The sequence below is a fragment of the Pinus tabuliformis genome, chromosome 3_2 (genome assembly GCF_031772625.1).
Source record: "Pinus tabuliformis cultivar Carrire ecotype Pingquan chromosome 3_2, CPIR1, whole genome shotgun sequence".
In the NCBI taxonomy this organism is placed as follows: domain Eukaryota; kingdom Viridiplantae; phylum Streptophyta; class Pinopsida; order Pinales; family Pinaceae; genus Pinus; species Pinus tabuliformis.
Window position 1 is genome coordinate 395,688,888 of NC_142302.1, and position 24,005 is coordinate 395,712,892.

Consider the following 24,005-nt stretch of genomic DNA (forward strand, 5'->3'; position numbering starts at 1 on the left):
ACAACTCATAACCATAGCAAGATGAATCATTTATCCATATAAGTATCATCACCAAGGACTATTAACCATAATGCCAATAATGCATTAAGTCCATATGTTCCCTCTAAACCTGTGCCATCTGTCTGATCATGCATATCAATAAGAAGTATCAAGACATCATCAATATCAAGTTAGAACCAAAACACTTCTAACCATCATATCCACACATCATTATTATTAACTAGAGCAAAACTGATCCTTCTCTTGAATCTGTCCCTACTGCCTTTCTTCAAACAATCATATACGTGACTGTGCAGTAACTAACTCGCGTATATATGCAACTTTCCTTTATGGAGTTTGCATATGAGATTCAGGACACTGAAGTTTTGTACTTTCAGCTCCCTCTGATTCTGGTATGTCTGTATGTTGTGCAGTGCCGCCTTTTTCTGACTGTACTTCCTTTTTCCTCCATATCTTCAAGCGTGATGATGACATTTTCTCCTTTTGATATGGTGCCCACACTTTGTTCCTGCATTCCTTAGCTATATGTCCAAGCTTGTTACATGCATAACATCTTACATGTTTCATATTCCTCCTGTAACAATCAGCAGCTTTGTGACCAAACATATTGCAAGCAAAGCAATATCCATAAAAGTACCTTGAATGTGATGATCTTTCTGCATAATGGTCTTGAACCCTTCTTCTTCTACATCTAGCTGCAACATGTCCAAGATTATGATATACATAACATTCAACATTATTCATAGGAGGAGTAAAGGATTTTCTTTGAGGAATCTCTTTTCTTGGTTGATGATGAGATTGATCTTTCATTTCTTCGTTGATCACTTTAGATTTCTCTTTAGAGTTCCTTGCCTCACCTTGTGAACTAGATTCACCTTCAACAGATTCATGGAAACCAAGACCAGTCTTTATAGCAGGAGACCTTTGACTACCAAGAATATCATCCAAGACTTTAGAGCTATCTTGAAATCGTAAAAGCTTATCCTTTTCTTCTAGTTTACCTTTCAAGATATTTACCTCAACCTGAAGCTGCTCTTCCTTTTCAAGAGATTGCTTTTTCAAATCTTCTTCAGCTTTCCTTCCTTCTTCCATTTGTTCCCTTAGTTTGAGAATCTCCTTTTCTTGTTCTTCATTCAGATCCTGCTGCATTTGACAAACTCGGAAGGCACATTCTAGTTGAGATTTTAAGCTGGTGACTTCGTTTTCTTATTTTGCAATAGCTTGGAGTAGATATGTATTCTACTTCTTTGATTCTTCAAGATCTCCTTTTAGTGAGAGGATTGTAGCTTCAAGATTTTCATAGTAGCTGGATCCATCTTTGAGTTTCTTGATGGTTGTGCTTCTTTTCTTAATGATGTCACTTCATGCTGCAATTTTTGACATTGGTCTTCCTTGTCCTTGAGTAGCTTTCTTACCTTGTTTCCTTCTTCTAGTTGGGCCTTTAGTTTGGTAGCTTCTTCTTTGAAATCAAATTCCCTTTTGTTCAATAGATCTTGTTGATCTATAATTTTGTCTGTCAGCCTTTTAAATTCTGCCTCTATTTGATATCTTTCTTGTTCACCCATAAGAGCAAATTCAGTAGTTTCGCTATCACTTTCATCTCTTCCAAAAGGAAAGATAGCTGGAACATCAGAGGATAATATATTCATACCTGATAATGATTCTGAATCTGAAGAGCTTCTTATACCTAATCCCCAATCGATTCTCCCACTGTCATAGTTCTTCTGAGATGACTTCTTTTTCTTAGGTGCTTTCTTCTTAAGCTTCTTTCCCATTGTTCCACGGATCTCCTTCAAGCGATCAAGCTTCTATCAAAGGACCTGCTCTGATACCAATTGTTGGAAATAATACTGAGAGGGGGGGGGGGTGAATCAGTATTATCACATTAATAAAACTCTTTCATTTCCATAATCAGATTCATATATGCTACTTCCAAAACATCTTATGATTAAGTTAATTGATCTTCAATGAGTGCATTAGAACATTATCAACCATATTATCAGATAACAGATGCAGTAATAGTGAATAGATAATCACACATAAGGCACACACATGAACACCATGATATAAGGTGGAAACCCAATGCGGGAGAAAAACCACCTGCTGCAAGTCATCTCAATCTTCTTCTTAATAAGAAAATCCTTTTACAATATTTGTACTGGTGCAGTCTTATACCAGTACGGGAGCTACAACCCCCTTTGCTCTTGTACTAGCCGATCCATTTACTAGTACGCAGGCTGCTACCTGCTACAATGCTCCAAAGATCTCCCTTAGCTTTTGTACTAGCTTAAATACTAGTACATAGGCGCTGGCCTACAATCTTCTCTCCTCCAGGTACCACGTTTCATCAATTTTCAGACTGGATACACTGAAGCACAACACATAATCTGAAAGGCCACTTTTCATCCAATTTTCATACTGGACCCAACAACAACATTGAAGCTCATAATCAAACAACCTTCTGAATCACCCAATCACCAGATCCATACATATACAATGATATTATGAGAGTTATCAACTAGATCTAGTACATAAAGATAAGTCATTAATCATGTTGTTATCTGATCTCAATACCAGTAACCAAACATCAGTTATGCACCCGAAACCCTGCAGAATAGTCAAAGGCAGTTAAAACAAATTTTAAGCAGGGATCGTAACTTCACTGGTATAGATTTGCGGATATCTGTACTACCTCCGCACCTGTGCCTTCTGTGGCGCCGCGACCACCGCACCTGCGCCTTCTGTGGCGCCTCCGCACTGCGCCTTCTATGGCATCTCCGCACTGCGCCTTCTGTGGCGCCTTCGCACTGCGCCTCCGCACTGCGCCTTCTGTGGCGCCTCTGTGGCGTCTCTGCACTGTGCCTTCTGTGGCACCTCTGCACTGCGCCTTCTGTGGTGCCTCTGCACTGCGCCTTCTGTGGCGCCTCTGCACTGTGCCTTCTGTGGTGCCTCCGCACTGCGCCTTCTGTGGCGCCTCTGCACTGCGCCTTCTGTGGTGCCTCCGCACTGCGCCTTCTGTGGCGCCTCCGCACTGCGCCTTCTGTGGCGCCTCTGCACTGCACCTTCTGTGGCACCTCCGCACTGCGCCTTCTGTGGTGTCTCCGCACTGCGCCTTCTGTGGCGCCTCCGCACTGCGCCTTCTGTGGCGCCTCCGCACAGCGCCTTCTGTGGCACCTCCGCACTGCGCCTTCTGTGGCGCCTCCGCACTGCGCCTTCTGTGGCGCCTCCGCACTGCGCCTTCTGTGGCGCCTCCGCACTGCGCCTTCTGTGGCGCCTCGGTGGTGTCTCCGCACTACGCCTTCTATGGCGCCTCTGTGGTGTCTCCGCACTGCGCCTTCTGTGGCGCCTCCGCACTGCGCCTTCTGTGGCACCTCCGCACTTCCGCAGCTGCAGTGCTCGAGAGATCATCCTTCACAGATTTGCTTTAAACTTCACTTTCATAGATCAAACTTTCAAAACAATAACCCAATATTTCAGATCTTAAGATATTCAATTGCAAGAATGAATTAGCCAAGTGATCTCCTTTTCTTTATATAGGCTTAGGCCTTTCACAATACCATGGGCCAAAACCATAGGATCAAAAAATTGTTGGACTAATACCATGAACCAACCATGAAAGTACGTGAGATCAACACTTTTGACGGATTACCATGGTCCAAAACCATAGGTTCAAATACCAAGGACTAAAACCATGGACCAAAGGTAAGTTCTCCAACATATACGCGCTTTTCCTCATAGGTTCAAATACCAAGGACTAACTACCATGGACCAACGGTAAGTTCTCCAACATATACACGCTTTTCCTCATAGGTTCGAATACCAAGGACTAACTACCATGGACCAAAGGTAAGTTCTCCAACATATACGCGCTTTTCCTTGCATGAAAGTGCGTGAACTTTTTCTCTTCATGAAATAAACTTTTCTCTGCATAAAAGTGCGTGAACTTTTCTCTACATGAAATAAACTTTTCTCTGCATAAAAGTGCGTGAACTTTTCTCTACATGAAATAAACTTTTCTTTGCATATAAGTGCGTGAACTTTTCTCTACACTATAATTTATTATTTGAGATGAGTGGGTTGCCATCAAGTACAACATATGTATCATAAAGCCATACCAGAATCATAATGCCAACATTCATGTAAATCACAAAATATCATTTTTTAGTAGAAAATTCAAAATTTTTATGAAGAAAGACATAGTTCAGATTTCTATAGAAGATTCAGTGTCTCAAAAATTCAAAATTTGACAGATGAAAACTATGCTTCTCATTTTTTACCAACATAGATACTCAATTGCGATGAATAAAAGCATAACCTATAGTGTACACATAGTTCTTCAATACCTGTCTCATGGGAAAAATTGTAAAATATATCACGGGAGAGCTTGTGCATGGACCCAATTTCAAAATATATAAACAATCACCTGGAAAAAGTGCAGGATAGTTTTTTCATGAACCAAAAAAAATTAAGTACTAGGATTTTGGAAACTCCTCACACATAACAAATAATAGAAAACAAGAAAATAAATATAATGCTTAACTTATCTTTTAGGATATAATAAAGTTTGTAATTGAGTTTGAGTTTGAGTTAGGTTTGTAATCTAATGCACTGAAAAAATACAAGAGCGAGTTTGAAGGGAGGGTTATGATATCAAATCCAATAATTTGGGCCAAGCCAGATCGGTTTCAAGATCACAAATTAAATGTAGTCCTCACGTAGATCAGGCCCATACTCTCTAACTTGATTAGTAAGGTGAAATCACTAGTACAGAAAAGGCTAGTTTTTTATATTAGTACTTTTGGATTACATGATTTGGTCTCATGTCAAGAAGTATGTGAAATGTCTCAGATAATGGCAATATGATCTTAATTGTGTGTACTCTTGAGCATGCATCCAGGGTAATGTTTATTGAGGGAAATGGGGCATGTTTAAGATGAAACTAGCAAGAATGTTGCTATGCACTACTTCATGCTAAAGCATTGTACAGAGACATGTCCACTCATTCATTTTACAATCCATACATATCATAAACATATAATGATAAAAATGTTTTATTGATCATTTGACCTAGAAATACAGTAGAAATTGAAGCACTAGCTAAATGTCATAGAGGATGCCTTGTATACAATACTTGCCTACCCTCGGCACAAAGGTTCAAGGAAGCAAAGTAAAAATCCCTAATATAACCATTATAATCCTTTATTTTTTGCAACTCCTTTTGCGCTAATGGTGAAGAAAAACATCATCAACATCTAAAACCTAGCACAAGGTGGAAGAGAATAATACCTACTCTTGGTACTAGGTATTTGGCATCACCAAGATCATGTTATACTACTTAGTCTTTCTTTGTTAAACTAGATAATAATTGTGAGGTTAGTGCCATATGACGAGAAGCCCCATATTCAAATAGCAAACATTCCTAAGAATTTTTTTGATAGATAGGAAATATACCATCGAGAAATCCTTCTCAACCTTGGAAACAAACTTATACAACTGAGTTTCTATAGATGCTACTACCTACTTTTTTTGTTTCTTCCACTTACCCTTCTTCTAATCTGGATTCTAGACATTGTGATGCATAATGACAATTCTTATGAGGAATGAAGCACTTATTTTTACTCATGTCCTTTACTAACTATGAGGTTGACTTCTCACTTTTTCCGTTACCTTTGCTAGGTCCTTTACCTTTGCCCTTATTTGTCTAAAAAAATAGAAAAATGTTCTCATCAACACCCTTCTTGCTAGATTTCAACTTGATCCAGGTCTTCCTCTTGGATACAATCATCGTGCATCTTTTCAATGTGAGGAAGGTTCTCATGATCAGAAACACCTTTGACGAATGCTTCCGATGAATCTAGGATTCCATTTAGTGCAATGTTCATTTGCTTTAAATCTACAAACTTCTCCACAACTATTTACAAGTTCGCCATGAACTTGTGTGCCCTGCATAAGGTAACTATTGACTAAGTCTGATTAGGTCATCTCTATGGATCTAAGATTGTTTCACAATATCACCTTCCTTTTTTTGTTCTCACTCTGCTAGAAGCCCACTAGGGCATAAAACATATCCTTTATTGTTTTCTTCTCATATATAGAGGGATCAAATGATCCTTTACAACATCCATGATCACCCACTTGGACTTAACTTCCATCCTCGTGTGCATTGCCAACCACTGTAGATCTATAGATGAAAGCACGATATCCTAGATATCAGTCTTTTAATAAGAGCATAACGCTTAGTTTCTATAACAAAAAAATGAGGCATCATCAAGTCTATCCTCGAATATGAAGCTAGCTAACACCATCTTTGAGATCCAATGCACAAACACATAGATCTGAAAATTAGTCCATTAAAGAAATATGGAAACCATCTAACTACTGGTCCATTCTTCTGAAAATTTCTTAACCACTATAAATTCCGGAGAAACTCAATTAGAACAAGGAGGGTTTTTGGGCAAAAAATCCCTGCCTTTAGTGCAAAACATACAAGGAAAGCATATGTTCAGCTTAAGTTTTCTAAGCTTGATGACATTGTGTATGTGGGTGATAGATGCAGTGTTTTATGTTTCTGATGTTTGCAATTCATTGTGTGGAAGACTTTTACCCTCCACCTCGAGGAAGGCTTTTTATCTAAGAACATCATCCTTAGCTCCTGCCTAGAACTAATGTAGTTGAAGAACAAGTCGTGGACAATGATAACTCTCTTTTGGTTCGGGATCTTTTCACGTTGCCATCTCTCTAGATATAAAACAATATGACTTGCAAATTATGAGGTGTCCACTATCGAGCTGTAAAAAGGGTCTTTTTCTCCTATAATTACCTCACATTAACTTGTCAATCCAGGAACGATTTGTTATTTCAAAGAGTGTACTCAGTTTGAGGCCATCATTTGCCAGAGTAATGCTAGTAGTATAGTGCTCAGAATACAAGAGTAAACGGATGCTTAAAACAACATCTACTTACAGCAAAGCACTTTAAAGCCTAAATCATGCATTTGGAAAACTAAGCGGTTTATCAGTCAAGGGTCCAGTAACAGTAACTCATCCCTCTGTAAACTCATGTAATTAAAGATAATCAAGGAATAGATCATCAATCTGGGAACTAGACAACAAATGTCAACGCCCACTACAGTTTCAGATCGTTCTGCACACCAAAGCAATGAGAACGCAAATAACAGGAAATGGAACATCAACTAGGAACTGGAACAGCAACTAGTCTTGATGAACAACAAAACCTTACTCTAAGGAAATAAAGGCAACAACCGTATCCTACTCTAAGAATAAATCGAACAACACACGGAAATAGAACGGCAACCGATTAGTAATGAAATATAGAACAACACTTAGAGCCAATTGTGAATGTACAACAAACCAAAATAAATATCACACACAACGCACATTGATATTGAGAGAAACACTGATCTAATTTCGGTACTAAAAATATCAATCTTATTTATAAATAATAACGATTGTAATTCGTAATGGAACAACAATGTCACTTGAATAACAAGCGTAATTAAGTATAAACCATAGATGAATACAATAATACCAACTTAAGAATATTATAGCCTGGTTACTCTTGTAATTAAACAACAATAGCATTCTATAAAGAACAGTACTGTTACATCAAATATTTAAAGGAACAATAATGTGTTATGAAGTCAGAATGAATAATACGGCATTCCTGTTACAGAGAATGATCTGGTAAAGATAACAGAGTTGTGATATAAAATAAAAAAACACACCAAATTATGATCAAAGCTGATAATGGAAACCACGCACGAATTAAAGATAATGGTACAAGAGCAAGTGTTCTGCCAGGGTCGGGCCCTTAGCCTCCACGAAGACACCGCTTGAGATTATTCCAGGATCAAAGATGGAAGAACAACCAGATTTATATTAAAGCATCCAAACAAAGTTACAGTGGATCACTTCTCAACGAGAGTCGATGATCAAAGTTTGAAATACAAAGAGAAATTAAATAAGAGTAACAACAACTCGTCCATCCCCTGGGCTAGCAGTGTTGCCCCCCTTTTATAACAGACGAGCGGAGATATCAATAATGCAAAAATGGTTAAGATTGCGATATGCTTCAGTTTGGATCGCCTTGTCTACATATGGTTTCCTGCCACAGGGGTAGCAGTTAACTCTGCTCTGTCTTTTTCCTTGGGACGACAATCTTTCATTTTTCCCTTTTTATGCAAAAGAAAATGGCAATTATTAGTGTTTTCGTGTTGCGTATAAATCCTATAGATTTTGTCATGATTTCTTATTATCTACCTAGTTCATGATGCAAAGAGGTTATGAGTTCTAAAGAAAAGATGACAAAATAATCAATAAAAACATACCTTCTTCAGTACTCCACACACCCCCCTACTTACCCTTTTTCATGCCCTCATGAAAAAATTGTAGTTGACATGTAAGGTAGTGAGAGAGTAAGCTGGAGATGGGATCTCATGTGGTGGTCTACAACCATGATGCCTAACTACGTGTTCAAAAAGATGTCATGTCTGACCCTCAGGCATCTCATACAAGGCTTGGTATCCAAGTGCAGGGTGCCAAATAATTGGACTCCGAAACCTATATCCTAACCAAGATGGCCTTGCCCTCAAGATAAGTTCACCATAGACGCTCAAGCGATTAGTGGATAACTTAAAGTTTTCATAATTAAATGGTTCCCTGAGTTGAATATTCGGATTAGAAATCTGATATCGAAATTTAGCAGCATCAATGGCAAGGTCTTTAATAGTGAAAAAGTATTTTATTCCTTGTTGATTGATTGTTGTATGAATGGGTCCTAATGCTTCAATCACGACTAGAGTCCTCATGAGATTCCTAGGTTTCCTCCATAACTACACTGGATTTCTAGGCTTAGCTCTTACCGATAAATCTAATCCGTTTTCTTGTCTTTGGAAGGCATTATAGGCTTTAAGCCATTTAATTTGATTAACCCCAAATGAAATAAATGCCTACAGTTGGATATTCCCAGTGAAAGGGCTGGGGTTCTACTCTATCTCTTGATCTAACACGAGGTTATGTAGATATAATTCACACAATAGTCTTTGAACCTTTACTCCATAGTGCTTACAACAATTTATAGGATTATCAGTAGTATTAATTTGTATTGGGGCTCCTGCTTTGATAGTCTTAATTTTCAATTTCAAATATTTCTCCATTAAAAGCAAGGCATAATTCTTAGCAGGGGCTCTACATGCTAGGACGTCAGTGTACAAAGAGCATAAGGTATCCATCTGCTTGATAACTACATCTAACCTATGAGTTACCTTTGCAACTTTCTCTTATTCCTTTCGCCAACCTTCAAAAGCCTGGCATTCGGATAGATTGACGTTCCTTAGCTCTTGTTGTAATTCTTCATACTTTTCTCGAAAAATCGTTTGTTCTGTGAGCTTTTATATGGCTTGCTGAGCTTGTACTAAACCCTCTCGTAGGGTTACTTTCCTCAGATCACTATCCCACATGGTAGTGGCAAGTGAAAGATTTACTCGAATCTTTTTATTGCGTCGCCTCGTGTTTATAGTCTGCATTCCTTTAGAGGATTGTGCCTCTGTCTGAACTTCTTTGTCACGGGCCGATATATCATCTATTTGCACTTAAACATGGGAAACAGTGGAATGATGTTCCTTTTGGTTTTGAATGGCAGGCTGGACTTGGGTCCTCCTTACCTTTTTCTTGAGGCGTCTTGTCGGAGTGGTTGCATGTCTTACCCCCGAAATCCTTTTTACTCTCTTTCTCATTTTCAAAACCCTGATTTGTTGTCGAAGTCGAGCAATCACCTTCAGTAATATTTGCTATTCTTTCTGTAGTCATTTAATTTATTCTGTTTCCTTAGAAGGAACAGTTGTCTGTTTACTTAGGCCTGGACTGTTATCTTGGCCAATTCCCTGGTCTTCTTCTTGGGGTGCTCCTTCACTATTTTGTTCAGGTTGCTCGGGAGTAAAAACCCTAGCTGGCTCTGTTATTTCCTAGGTGACTTCCTTTTACACCCCTTCTTCTTCCTAGAATTCTTCTGGTGTAGTCTGGTTGGGAACAGATTGTTCCTCCTCTATATCACTTTTCTCTCCTCTCATACCTTCATCATGAACAGGATGATTTTCTTCTTCTACTTCCTTGTCGCGTAATTCTTCAGGTGCATCCTTGTCCCGAGCAGAATGCTCTTTTGGTTCTTCTTCAATATGGAGGCCTAGCAGGCTAAGAGGTTGGGCATATTCGCCCATATTGGCCAGAATTTTGGCCAATTCATCCTCTTGCAATGGATTTTGCAATGGGCTATCTTTGCGTTGCTTTGTTTCTTCCTCCTGCTGCCCAGACTGCTCGGCCTCTTCCTCCATTTCTCCTTCCTCATTTCCTTCCAATCCTTCCTCATTCTCTTGTCCTTCTAATTGCGAGGGTTTCTCATCCTCTGAATCGTCTATCTCCACTGTTTGGCTAGTATCCCCTTGTGAATTTTCCAGCCTCCCTCTAATCTGTGAAAATCTGACTGATTTCCCCCGTTTTAATGGTCTATCTGGTGTACTGGTTGCATGCTTACGTTTTGGGGCCAGCATAGCCAGTCCCCCTTCTATCATGGCAACTAGCTCTTCCCAGCTGCTCTGTTGCTGAGCAATACTGTGGCTAACTATTAGCCGTATCAGCCCATGGTGACTTACTACCGATTCTACATGTTGTGATTTTCTCATACTTCAGGCAACATCATGAAGTAATGAATTTAAAAATGAAGGTAAGTTCACAGAGCATTTCTCTTTTAATACAGCTAAGAGTTTAAGGTGTCGTGGTCTTACCACATCTTTCCTGGCTTCATAGGTGATGTAACTCTAGATGATCTTCGCCAATTCTGCCCATGGCTCGCCCAATACTGCTGGTAGGACTCCCTTTCCTCTGACTGTCAGGTTCTGGCCTTCATCTTGGAAGATCTTCATGATCTTTTGCAGTCTCTCCTTCTTTAGAGTCCACACAGGTCTAGTGGCCGGCGGTCCCAAGACCTATGCAATTATGTCGTCGGTGACTTCTATGTGTCTCCCCCTTATTGTGGAGTGATATTATTGCAAGTTGTGTAGGAATTCTATTGCTATGGTCTCGTTGGATTCTTGTAAAAGAGTAGGATAAACTAGCCATCCTGACCTTGCCAGGATTTCCTATGCAGCATCAGAAACTGTCAATACCTGCGGTTCTCTCCGAATTGATCTTCCTCCCATGATTTGGCTCACTGTAAAAGCGTACAGACGATAATGGAATAGCAGGTTGTTCAAACTGTTAGAGAAAATAGTGAAACAATAGGGCTCATTCAAATCCTAGGTAACTTACTAATTGCTACAGAGCATAATACCGAAATGGCTTAGGAACAACAAGCCATGTAGATTGAAAACAATATACCATTGAGCCTTGCTATTTCCAAGTAAACAGTTTTCCGAATAATAGTCTGACACATATACCAGTAAATTATGAGGTCACCGCCTCCCGCCTGTAATGTGATAGGCCCCCCTCGGCTGTAAAATGAGGGAGCGGCGTGCCGATCTGCCATAGTATAGAGTCATAAAGGAACAATGTATGCCGAAAATGCCATGTTTTACAAAAGAAGCAGGTTGTCGAAATCGAGGCGTATAATAGGATCGCTTAAAAAATAAAAGAATGATATGGTATGATGCGAGGCTAGGAGGATAGGACAGTTGACATGCACAAAAAGTTCGATGCGGTCATTATCAACGTTTTTCGTCATGATTGGCTGTAATATATTTTCATGTGTTTAATGGTTCGGGAAAATGATATACATAATCTCATGTGACATATTACAAAGGTGTAAGGCAAAGAAGGGTGTTAATGACTACTATTGGTGTATAAGGAATGTGACTTCAATACCATTAACAGAGCTCTGTTACCGATAGGTGCCCATAACCTTGACAGAGTTGTTTATTTCACCCATGGAACCATGATCCTTTGTGTATACTTAGGAACTGTTGTACAATGTCAAAATGGAGGCCATTACGCTGGCTTCGTAACCAGTTAAACCATAATGCCATTCCCCAGGAAGGAGTGAAAGGTGGGCAGGCGAGCTCATGATGAGACCTCCTGTTCCAAGGACTCTTTTTTTTTTTTCTGATGTGCCTCTTGGATCATATCCCTGGTGTGGTGGCCATAGTGGGAATGCCACTTCAATTTCTTCCTTATGATCATGGTAGTTTGGCTCTTGATAACACCCCCTATCCTACATTTGACAACCCATAAGTTATATAATCATTTTTCTCTTTTTTTTTTTCTTTTAATAAAGTACTTTCCTATGTATACACAAAGGGTGGTTCAACACTCCTTAAGAGTAGGAATGGTAGAAGAAGTCTTAACATCTCAATAGAAAAATATACCATTTGTTCTTATTCTTTAATAATGATGAAAGAAGATTATGGGAATTTAAAAAAAAAAGAACCACCATGATAAAGATGAGCAATCATACCAGTATTAGTAGGATCATGACAGTAAAAGTGATTGATAATTGTTTCCTTTCCTCTTTCCTCTTATCAATTCAAAGCAATTTCCTGTAAAAATAGCGATTTCATATGATTTATTGATTTCAGTATGATCTAGTTTTGTATCCATTACATAAGTATATAGTTGTGCTCCAAAAAGGCTCGAAATTATCATATATTGAGAAGAACGGCAACGATCCTTTAATTGGAACAGCAAGGAGAACAAGCATCAATAAAAGGAATACGAGAATGTTGTTATTTCGAGAAGGAAGAGAAAAAAGTACAATTGTCGTTCCTTTGGAAAAGGAACAACAGAAAATGCCATTGCCATTCCTTTGGAGAAGGAACAGCAAAAAAACACAAGCATTGTTCCTTTGGAAAAGGAACAACAAAAACACAAGTGTCATTCCTTTGGAAGGAACAACAAAAACCAAACGTGTTGTTCCTTTGGAAAAGGAACAACAAAAAAGGAACGTGCCATTCCTTTGGAAAAGGAAAAACAAAAACCAAAAATGTTGTCCCTTTAGAAAAGGAACAACAAAAAATGCAAGTGTCGTTCCTTTAGAAAAGGAATAGCAAAGTAAAAAAAGGAACAGCTAATACAAAAAGTGTTGTTCTTTCGGAAGAGGAACAACAAAATGAAAGTGTTGTTCCTTTGAAAACGGAACAACAGAAAAACAAAAGTGCACACAAATGTTGTCCCTCTGGAAAAGGAATAGAAAAAACAACAGCGTTGTCCCTTTTGAAAAAGGAACAACAGAAAAATACACGCTGAAAGAAAGGAATCAGTAAGATAGTGAAGGTGTTGTTCCTTCTAAAAGGAACAGCAAAAACAATAGAATTGTTGATTCTTCGAAAAGGAACAGCAAAGTGAAAAAATATGTACAAAGCAAAAGAATTATGTACAAAATGTAAAAATAGTTAAATCACTTTAATGAACCAGAGGTGAGGGAGATTTCTCTTCCTCCACCAAAATTTTCATGTGGGAGTCTTCACGGAGTTGCTGGTAGAAGGATTCCCGAGTAAGTGGTTTGCGGTATAGTCGAACTCGATGGTCCTTTGCCTTGAAGGTATGTCCAGATCCATCAATGGTGATTAGGGTAAGGGTGCCATTACCATGTACCTTTTGTATTTCGTATGGACCCAGCCAACAAGTCTGAAGCTTCCTGGGAAAATCCTGAAACTTGGAATCATATAAGAGCGCCCAATCCCCTTCATGGAAGGCTTTCTTTTTAATGAGAGAATCATGCCATTTAGCTTGCTATTGTTGGATTAATGTAGTGTGTTGAAGGGCAGAGACCCTGATCTCATCTAGCTCATTGATCTGCTATAATATATTAATCTGTGCCTCGTTTAGATGTAGAATAAATTCTTGTGTTGTTCGCAGTGTTTGGATTTTGAGTTCTATGGGAAAAGTGGGTTCCTTTCTGAATACCAATTGGTATGGTGAATAGCCAGTAGTGCTTCTCCATGTTTTTTTATAAGCCCACAAGGCTTTTGGTAATCTTGCAGCCCAATCACATCTATGTGACGCAATGGTTTTTGTTAAGATTGCTTCTATTATTTTATTGCTGCTTTCTACTTGACTGTTTGCCTGCGGGTGGTATGGAGTAGTAATTTTATGTTGGATATGATAGTTTTTAAGTGTTGCAGCAATTTTGTTACCAACAAACTGTGGTCCACCATCAGTAATTACGTCTCTTGGAAGCCCATATCACACAAATATATGGAACAAGAACTGTATGACAGAATCCTCTGTAGCTCTCGGCAATGCCTCTGCTTCAACACATTTGGTGATATATTCTGTTGCCACCAGAATATATGTTTTCTGGTTCGAGGATGGGTTAATTGGACCAACAAAATTGAGTGCCCATCGCTCAAATGGTTCAATAACCAGTTGTGGGTTCAGGGGCATTTCATCAGACTGACCACGGCATCCTGTTCTCTGACAACTGTCACTAGCTTGAACGAACTTCTTTGCATCTTTGAAGATCGTAGGCCAATAATACCCTGTTTGCAGCACCTTATGTCCAGTTCTACAATCGACAAAGTGTCCACCACATGGACCGTCGTGACAAGATTTCAAAATGTCAAAAATTTCATCCTCCCGGACACATCTCCTGATGTGCATATTTTCTCTTGTATGGAACAGGTAGCCCCCAATCTAGGAAAATCGAACACTTCGCTCGACAATATGTTTTCATTCATTGGAGGTCAGACGTTTTGGTAATTTTCCTATTGCTAAGTAATTCACAACATCAGCATACCAGGGTGTTTTAATAGTGACAGTGAACAAATGCTCATCCGGAAATTGATCTTCAACTGTTGTTGCATCCATAGGTTTGGGCATCCATGAGAGAAAGTCAGCTACAAGATTTTCTTTTCCATGTCTTTCCTTGATTGTAATGTCAAATTCCTACAATAAAATCAGGCATCTAGTTGTTCTACCATTTGTGATTGGTTTATTTGCTAAATATTTTATGGCAGAGTGATCTGTATACAAGATAACAAGATATCCAGTAATGTAATGCCTAAATTTATTGACAGCATGTATTACAGCTAGAAATTCCTTTTCAGTAATGGTATAATTCAATTCAGCAGGGGATAAATTCTTGCTAATATAATAAATTGCATATGGTTTTTTATCTTCCTCCTGCCTAAGGACTGCTCCAATAGCTGTATTTGAGGCATCTGATGAAATTTGAAATGGCAGGTCCCAATTTGGTCCTCTAAGGACTGGGGTTGTGGACACAACCTTCTTCAGATCTTGAAAAGCACGGTCACATTTTTGTGTCCAAAGAAAGTCAAAATTACCTGTCAGTGCATATAGAGGTGCAAAAATATGCGAAAAATGTTCTATAAACCTTCTATAATAACTAGAAAATCCAAGAAAACTGCGTACCTCTATTTGAGTTACAGGAGTGGCAATTAGAAAAATTATTTGAATTTTGGCTGCGTCTACCTGTATGCCAGTTGCTGAGATATAATGGCCTATAATAAGTCCTTCAGTCATCATCATATAACATTTTTCATGGCTCAAACAAAACTTAGTGGAAATGCAGCATTGCAGGACTTTTTCCAGTGTGTCCAATGCTGGGTCAAAATCATCTCTGTATGGTGTAAAGGCATCCATGTATACTTCGAGCACTTCATTTATTAAGTCTGAAAGGATGCTGAGGATAGCCCTTTGAAATGTGGCAGGAGAATTGCATAAGCCAAAAGGTAGAACTCTATAGGCAAATGTTCCTCAAGGACAAGTAAAAGTGGTTTTGTCTTGGTCTTCAGGGGCAATCTGAATCTGATTGTATCCACTGAAGCCATCTAAGAAAGAAAAGAATTTCTTTCCTGCCAGAGGGTCTAATACTTGGTCAATGAATGGAAGGGGAAAGTGTTCCTTTTGTGTTGCTTTATTTAGCTCTCTATAATCTACACAAATCCTCCACTTTCCACTCTTCTTTGGCACCACAGCAAGTGGAGAGACACATTTACTATCGGAGACAGGGTAGATGAAGTTGACATCTAAAAGTTTTTGAAGTTCAGCTTTTACAACATCTTTTAGTCGAGGATTAAGTCTCCTTTGTGGTTGGTGAATAGGTCTCGCATCCTTTTCTATGTAAATGTGGTGTGTACATAAATGGGGATCAATTCCTTTCATATCAGAATAGTCCCATGCAAATGCTTTTTTGTATTTCCTTAGTAGTTGGATGAGCTTCTCTTCTTGTTTGGGAGTCAGGTTGGCATTGATGTTTAAAGTCTTTCCTGGCTCAATTTCTACAATTTTACTATTTGAAACAGAGGTAGTAGGTATTGTTTGATCGTGTGTATCTTTAAGAGGATCTTCTTCTAATTCACTATCAAATGCTGCTTCTATCATGTGACATTGTATGTGGGATCTAGGTTCAGCTTGGCTAATAAAATTATTAATGGCATCATCTTCTGTTTGGTCTTTGAAATCGAGGGCCTCTTCTATGGTTAATGGAGATCTAATATTTCCAGTAAGGTATGATACAGGATGCTTGTTAGTTTTTATTATTGTGACACTTGGCTACGCTGGAGGATATAAAGCTAGATTCTTGATATTTTCCCCCCTAGCTATGGTCATACTACCTTGTCGGCAACAAATATAAGCATTAGAAGTTGCAAGCCAAGGTCTACCTAAAATCAACAGATTTCCATCAAGTCGGTTTTTGGGGTTTATTATCAGAAAATCGGTCGGATACTCCCAGGAGTCAATGGATACCATGACATCATGTAGTGTGCCTTCTAGCTTAACCACAGATCGGTTAGCCAGTTCTAATAATGTGGAGGTTGGTTCTATTGGTGTAATGCCCAATTTTTGGCAAGTGGTGGTTCTTAAGATATTAATTGCAGCTCCTAGATCAACTAAGCCATTTGAGAAGATTTGTCCATTGATTTGTACAGTTACTATTCGATTTCCTCGGTCTTCGTATTTAATGGGTGTTTCTTTACCTGATAATAAATCGGACAGAGTGCCAACTACTTGGACTTTTGGGTTGGTTGTTATTTTCCTCCTTGGTTTCTTTATACATAGCTCTTTGATAGTCTTTGCATATATCGAAATGTCTTGAATGGCTTGGAGGAGTGGGATTTTTATGTACAAGTTTTGTAGTTCTCCCAGAATGTCAAAATCAGAGTATTGTATAGGTTTAGGTATAATTAATCGCTCTGGCAATGGGGGATAGGATGTGTTTGTTGGGTCATGAATTTGTTGTCTGGTCACGTCCTCTTCTTGTAGCGGTTGTTCTGTAGGTAACTGATTTTCAATTCAAGTTGTTTTATCTCCCTCTATTTCGATGATACGCCTAGATCTTAATTGAAGGTCATTACACTCCCTTAGGTCGGTTCATATTTCTGGTGTTTCCACTATATGAATAGATTGGACCCGTTTATTATTTGGATTAGGGTTGGGTTGCACTGGGAGTTGCGGTCTTAAGTTAGGCTAGGGGTTTTGTTGTAATGCTCGCAGTGTAGGTTGAGGGAGTGGGATGGTTCCTACTAGGTGATTCATCTGTCTTTGCCAGTTTGTCTGCCGGGATTGACTCTATGAAGTAGGAGGAGCCCATTGTGCTAGATATGCATTGTTTTGCTAATATGGTGAGGTATAGGGAAAATTTGGCCAATTGGATTGGCTTGCTTGATTCGGCCATGGAGATGATGAAGGAAATGATTGTTGTGACCAATTCGGGAAGGGAGGTTGATTTTGCCACATTGTATTATATTGTTGAGCATGATATTGTGGAGGCTAAAAAGAATATGCTGGGTCTGAAAACATACCTGATTGTCACGGCTACCATTGACAGCGCTAATTATGTAGATACACTGATTCTCTCTCTTCTTCTGCTTCCTTGTATACTGCTTTCAATCCAGGAAGTGAGGGGAAACTCTCTGTGGAGTGGTATTTTGTACAAATGGTGCAAACTTGGACTGCATCTAGTGGACACTCCTTAAGGCTATGTTTCTTTTTGCATTAGGGAGAGAACATTGCCAAATTCTGTTATGCTTCTGCTTGCTTTTGTTTGGCCTGCATAATATCAAGTTGTGTTGTCAGTGTCCCCAATATGTTAGTTTTAAAATTTTCTAATAAATTTCCAATTTCTGCACAATTTACTCCTTCTGCCAAAGTTTTGTTATCTCTTGCAAACCGATCATGTTTTTCTGGTTTTAGTCTTGTGCTGCCTCTCGAGCTCCTGATACATAAATCAATAATGTCAGCAAAAGTTTCCTGATAAATATCTCCTTTCCCCATAATGTTTAGTGTTTCAATCCATTGTTCCCTCATTCCCCTAATTAATGTTGTGTTTGATACATTATCAGGTAAGGGTAATGATGCATAAGGAGATCTTTGAAGATTATACTGGAAACGTTCAACATACTCTTCTAATGTTTCATTTGGTTTAGCTACCATCTGAAATATTTCATGTTTTAACTCTCTAGACCTGTAATAGTCCTGATATTTTTTTAGAAAAGACTCTTTCTTTTGGTCCTAGTTATTTATAACACCACCACCTAATCCCATAAACCATCTTAGAGCAGCCCCTTTTAATGTAGAGGGAAATAATTTCAGTTTCTGGGGTCGGTGGTATAGTCATATCCTCTACACAACACATCAAATTCGAATAAAAATGCATCCAGATCTTCTGATGTAAGGCCATAGAATGTAGGGATATGCTGGAGAGGAATTGCCTTCATAGGTGCATTAGTTGCAGTATCCACAATGGGGTATTGCAGTGTAGAGGTTTGGGTGTTTGGCTGGTTTTGGGCCATTTGGTCAAATATATCCAATAACCTTCTGGGATATCTAGGAGGGTGTTCCTAGGTTTTCGAGGGGGAATGGCTCTAACGGGAATGGCCTTAACAACACTTCCTTTATCTGGGATGATGAGAGTGTCTAATGTCTGGGAGGGTTCAGGTTCTTGAATTTCTTCAACTTTGTTGTAAATGATTTTTGTAGCACTTCCCTTATTTGGGCTGCTTAATGACTGTATTACCCCAAGAGGAGATTTTGGTTCTTTAGTTTCTCCTGTTTTTCTTTTTCCTTCATAAAGATTGCTAAGGTTCCATTATTGTGATGATTTTGGGCTAGAATTTTCAATTTCTTGAAAATCTTACTCTTCGGTTTGACTGTGCACCTCAGCAAAGGCTACAGATGGTGATCCTATGGCCTGAAGGGAACTAGTAGGCTATAAGCAACTTTTCTAGGTCCTTTTGAAGGCTGAGATTCTGCTTTCTTAAGGATTTCATCTATAAAGGTCGATCAGCCAAGGGTCATCGGCCCCTTAGCTTTATCGGGCTTGGGTAGAGGTTTGGGATTCTTTTTAGGCTTTTTCTGCTTAGTCATGCACTCAAATCAACTGCTAAGTTCTACCCAAACAAAATAGCAACAAATCTGCAGGCAAGCAGGCAAGGGAGCAGGGCTATTACATACTCCACACGCAGGTTCTTACCTTTCGTTTTTAAAACCCAGTTCTTTCCTAACAGGATCTTACACTACTCTGAAAAAGAAAAAATTTGCTACACTCTTCCCTGGCAACGGTGCCAAAATGTCGAGCCGTAAAAAGGGTATTTTTCACCTCTAATTACCTCACATTAACTTGTCAATCCAGGAATGATTTGTTATTTCAAAGAGTGTACACAGTTTAAGGTTGTCATTTGCTAGAGTAATGCTAGTAGTATAGTGCTTAGAATACGAGAGTAAATGGATGCTTAAAACAAGATCTACTTACAGCAAAGCACTTTAAAGCCTAAATCATGCATTCGGAAAACTAAGCAGTTTATCAGTCAAGGGTCCAGTAACAGTAACTCATCCCTCTGTAAACTGATGTAATTAAAGATAATCAAGGAACAGATCATCAATCTAGAAACTAGACAACAAATGTCAACGCCCACTACAGTTTCAGATTGTTCTGCACACTAAAGCAATGAGAATGCAAATAACAGGAAATGGAATAGCAACTAGGAAATGGAACAACAACTAGTCTTGATGAACAGCGAAACCTTACTCTAAGGAAATAAAGGTAGCAATCATATCCTATAGAAATAAAAGAGTAATCCTTACTCTAAGAATAAATTGGACAACACACGGAAATAGAACGGCAACTGATTAGTAATGAAATATATAACAACACTTAGAGCCAATTGTGAATGTACAACAAACTGAAATAAATATCACACACAACGCACATTGATATTGAGAGAAACAATAATCTAGTTTCGGTACTACAAATATCAATCTTAGTTATAAAGAATAACAATTGTAATTCGTAATGGAATAGCAATGTCACTTGAAAAGCAATCGTAATTAAGTATAAACCATAGATGAATACGGTAATACCAACTTAAGAATATTACATCCTGGTTACTTTGTAATTGAACATCAATAGCATTCTGTAAAGAACAGTATTGTTACATCAATGATTTAAAGGAACAACAATGTGTTATGAAGTCAGAATGAACAATATGATATTCCTGTTACAGATAATGATTTGGTAAAGATAACAGAGCTTTGATAGAAAATAACAAAATACACCAGATTACCGATCAAAGCTGATAATGAAAACCATGCATGAATTAAAGATAATGGTACAAGAGCAAGTGTTCCACCAAGGTCGGACCCTTAGCCTCCAGGGAGACACCGCTTGAGATTATTCCAAGATCAAAGATGGAACAGCAACCAGATTTATATTAAAGCATCCAAACAAAGTTACAATGGATCACTTCTCAACGAGAGTCGATGATCAAAGTTTGAAATACAAAGAGAAATTACATAAGAGTAACAACAAGCCGTCTGTCCCCTGTACTAGTAGTGCTACCCCTTTTTATAACAGATGAGCAGAGACATCATTGATCCAAAAATAGTTAAGATTGTGATCCTTCAGGATCAAAGGATCCTAAGGGATTCACCAAACTGTTAATTCCAGTTATCCCCTTGTTCTCTTGCGCTGATTTGATATCTCCTTTTCCTTTCCTTGGCTGATATGCTTGAGTTTGGATCGCCTTATTTGCATATGGTTTCCTGCCACAGGGGCAACAGTTAACTGTACTCTGTCTTTTTCCTTGGGATGGAAATCTTTCATTTTTCCCTTTTTCTGCATAAGAAAATAGCAATTATTAGTGTTTTCGTGTTGCATATAAATCCTATAGATTTTTTCATGATTTCTTATTATCTACCTAGTTCATGACGCAAAGAGGTTACGAGTTCTAAAGAAATGATGACAAAATAAACAATAAAAACATACCTTCTTTAGTACTCCACACCCACATCCTCCACAACCAAATTAGGTAGAGGGATTGAGCTTAATTATATAACTCAAGGAAAATGGAATTTTTGTCCCTTCACAAGCTAGGTATCCAAATAATTTTGCATAGAGGAAGCAGTGGAACCAGACAGCATGATTTTTTTCATCAATGGATTGAACCTGAGAAGAGGAAGGATTTCTGATTCAAATAATATTTTCTATTTTTTTGGTTCTAATTTGGACACTGATCTACCTAATTCCAGGGATTTCAAGAAATGGGACACCATGGATTTGGGTAGCAAGGATTTTAAGACGAAATTTTTGGTGGATGCTCAAGAAGTGATCAAATGTGAGAAGCCTAATGGATTATCAATACAAGAAATTCAAGGGTTGAAGGCTTTTGTATGGAGGTCCAATAGTGGTTTACTTTCATCTGTAACTAGGAGTGAAGTTAAATCCATGATGAGATCCAAACCTATGCAGATGCTTATGCCTCTCCATCAAGTTTGTGCTTGCACAATGCTTTGGAGAAAAACTTTATTTCTCAGAGAATCGATCATGCACCATGGCTATCTAGGTGTCCAAAGGTGGTTTCTTTGCGATAATAACTATGATGACAACATAGAAGTGATAACATCATTGGGTTCTTTCAACATGAGTAGACATATGTGGCCATGGATTAAAACCCAAGCTGCTGGATTCTCCCATTGTGCATTGTGCGCTCGCTAGGAATGTCAATGGGTGGCTTTCATGGACATACATGAATTTCTGAATCCTATAGAATATATTCAAAATGAGACATGCCAATCGATTCTACTCAAATGGTTGCTTACAGCCATGGAAAGGCTAATCAATAATGTAACATCTACATATCCAGGCTTATTCAAAATAGGATAAATAAGAGTTGATTGTCATAGCTTTGGCCCACCTAGATTGAAGAAACACCCAGATGAAGGTGTGATAGCAGGTTACACCTGCAGGTTGAATAGAAAAGAGGGGCATAAATCTATCGTTCTCTTATCTGCATTGAACCAAATCCTAATAAACATAGTCCATTATTTTCAACTCAAATAGGTATATTATTACATGAACCCTCAGTGAACTAATTATTAGGGTAGATCAGTATACTAAAAAACTATTTACAACATTGATGCCCTTTCACACACTAATCATGGACTAAGTTGCTGAATCTAACACTGATATGCAATCTAAGTTGTTCAAAATTGACTAGAGTCATTGGAAGCTTACCAGAGTCATTGTAGCCGATGTTGAAGAGAAAAAATTTGATTCAAATGCTTGAGAGGGATTTCTTCTAATTCTTGAAGTGAATTTTCTTCTTGTTGGGCTTCATTTGCCTATATCATTAAAACATTCCCCTAATTCAAAGACCTGTATATCTGAAAATGTATCACTTGTTCATATGCAAAATATGGTTTGTTTAATTATGCTTTTTGATTCGAAGAGCACTTCTCCAACAATTGCAACAACTTTTCTCTAAATTTAAAAGGTAAATTCTCTGTACTCTGACTATCTATGAAGCTTTTCTGCAATAATTGTGCACTATTTGTTAGCTTTCCTATGGAGTTGATCAATGACAAGCAAATCATGCTGATCAAGTGCAATATAAACTCTAGAAAGTATTTTCTGCAGTTAATATTTGAAGTTTCAGTCCATCGTTTGACTGTTCTATGTTTATCAAGCAATAGTTTACTAATTATATCTCTTAATGCACCATAAACATTATCTGATCTTCCTTGACATCTCGGTTTACTTTATGATTCAAGCAACCAGGAATGGAAGAATTCCACTTGTTTCCCTGTCATGAATTCGATGAAAAAAGACCTTGGCAGACATAGGCCTATTGATAAATGTTTACACGAAAATTCCAGAAAGAAAATATTCTCAAGGAGAATGAGGAAAATATGAGGGGAAATATAAACAATTTTGTCCCAACTGTTAATGTAAAACATATGATTTTTCCAAAGATTTTGACCAGACACATTATTTTATCCTGTAAATTGATTTCTGGAAGTGTTTTAATGTGGAACCAGAGCATTTGATCATTCCAATAGTGTGTGTCATCGAGGCACGTACTAATTTTCTTTAAATACTCAGAAACCAGATCCTTCAACAAAAGAGGAAGTACTACTTGCAATATTCCAATTTGGCCAAGAGTTAGAGGTCTTTGCATCTTAGATACAATATCTTTTGAGATGTCTTGAAGAATCAATATAATTGCTTCATCTTCCCACGGACTCATAAATTCTTTGATGTTTTTAGTTCCGTGTTTTAGAAGAAACAAGAAATAAAAGAAAAGTTATTTACAATCATTCATCACTCCATCAGACTTTATTTCCCATCGTAACCCAATCGATCCAGTCAAGTGCTCCCTATTTTTCAAAGATTTGAAAACCTGATACATTTGAAGCCATAACTCTCGATCAAACTTTGCATCCTATGGAAGACCAATCTGTTGAGTCAAGATTTCAATATTTTTCAAAGCTTTTGAAACTTGAAACCTTTTAAGTAACAGATAATATAAGATGGTCATAGAAAAGATATATTTTCTTATTAATGTCCAATAAATGACAAAAAAGGTAGGCCATTGGGACTAAAGAAGATACGTCCAGTGTGAATTATAACCTGGGAGTGCCATAGAAACTCCTCCATAATTCTTAAAGAGAGAGAAAGAAAGAAAAAAATACTGTAGTAAGATAAGTTTCGGGCGAAGAAGACTAATAGGTCTAACTATAACCAAAAGATATATACATATA